The sequence below is a fragment of the Oncorhynchus mykiss genome, chromosome 16, assembly GCF_013265735.2.
Source record: "Oncorhynchus mykiss isolate Arlee chromosome 16, USDA_OmykA_1.1, whole genome shotgun sequence".
NCBI classification, from domain to species: domain Eukaryota; kingdom Metazoa; phylum Chordata; class Actinopteri; order Salmoniformes; family Salmonidae; genus Oncorhynchus; species Oncorhynchus mykiss.
In genome coordinates this window covers 70,021,987-70,023,697 of record NC_048580.1, presented here as the reverse complement: position 1 = coordinate 70,023,697, position 1,711 = coordinate 70,021,987, and positions in this window count along the sequence as shown.

Genomic DNA, 1,711 nt, shown 5'->3' with positions numbered 1-1,711 from the left:
CACACACACAGGCACGCACACACACACACACACACACACACACACACACACACAGGCATACACTCATGTACACACACACACACACACACACACACACACACACACAGGCATACACTCATGTACACGCACACACACACACACACACACACACACACACACAGGCACGCACTCATGTACACACACACACACACACACACACACACACACACACACACACACACACACACACACACACAGCTACACCAGCCAGGTCACTCAAGATCTACATCTCAAACCGACGTCCGTCCAGATACCCAGGCCGTCTGGAGAGGCTTGAAAACCAGCCACTAGAGGCAACAGTGAGTGCTATTATCATCGTTCAGGGTTGGATTTTGCAAGGGAGTTGTGGATGTGAATGGCAGATGGACATGAGCTCTGCCTCCAAGTGTTGCATGTTCAATCCTAGTCATAGGCAGTTGTTTTTGACCTTAACCCTTAACTTAACCATTCAAAATGAATGTCCAAACATGCCACCCAGGGTCCAGCAGGAGGAGCAACCCAGGGTTTCCGAAATTTCACGTCTCGAAAGAATTTCACGTTTGGAGAAAGTTGAACGAACGTTAGAATCTGAAGTCAAATTGAGATCTTGCTGGAAACACACACCATGCATCCACACACACTCTCTCGCTCCCTCTCTCCCCCTCTCTCTCTCTCTCTCTCTCTCTCTCTCTCTCTCTCTCTCTCTCTCTCTCTCTCTCCGTCAGTCACTGCCACAGTCTGGATGCTGTGGAGGAGCCAGGCTGGCTGAGACTTGGGGAGCTAGCCCTCCATGGGGGAGAGAGAGGGGGAGATGTGGGAGATAAGTTTACTTCAGAGACCATGACATAACTAACATCAAGACATGACACTGGGACACTGACCAGGACTACTGGGGAGGAAACTAGCATGGATAAAGGGAGGGAGGGAGGGACGGAGAGAGGGAGAGAGACGTTTCAGATAGCTTTCATTTCCAACGCCAGAGATGATCCAGTATTCTGTCAGAGGCCCTATTCATTTACAGGGCTACCATCTTAGAACAAAAGGTTCCAAATGGGTTCTTTGGCTGTCCCCACAGGAAAAGCCTTTTTTGGTTCCAGGAAGAACCCTCTGTGTAAAGGGTTTTAGATATTCTTCAAAGGGTTCTCCCTATGGGGACTGCCAATGAACCCTTTTAGGTTCTAGATATGCACCTTCCTGTTTCTACGAGTGTAGAGGTGAGAGGGTACTATCCAGGGTCTGTGTGGGTGTCGTTGTTTCTAAAGCAGCTGTCTGCTTCTGTTTCTCTCTATTGTAGAAAAGAGGCACGTGACAATCCTGTTATTGTAAACCAAACTCGATGACCTCATATTCTTGAAGATAAATGATGTGTCTACGTGGTCTGTAGACTTTAATTGATAATAAACTTCTATGACTTTTTTGATAATTGGCCTTTAATTTTAAAGAGGGGAAAATATTCATCCGTCAGTCACCTGACCCTTTTTGAATGATTCACATCTCAGGCATGTTGACTCAGTAATAGGCCCATCGAGCTGGTAGCGTCGTCACCCGGGAGGCTTGATTGCTATGTCGACCCTGTGAAAGATCTGGGAGCTTGTGAATTGTTTGACGGCCTTACATTTCTGCCGCAGGATAAAATGAACTGTTTACCCAAGCGGCTAATTCGTTTTAAAAACTAAACGTCCCGTTTGTATAC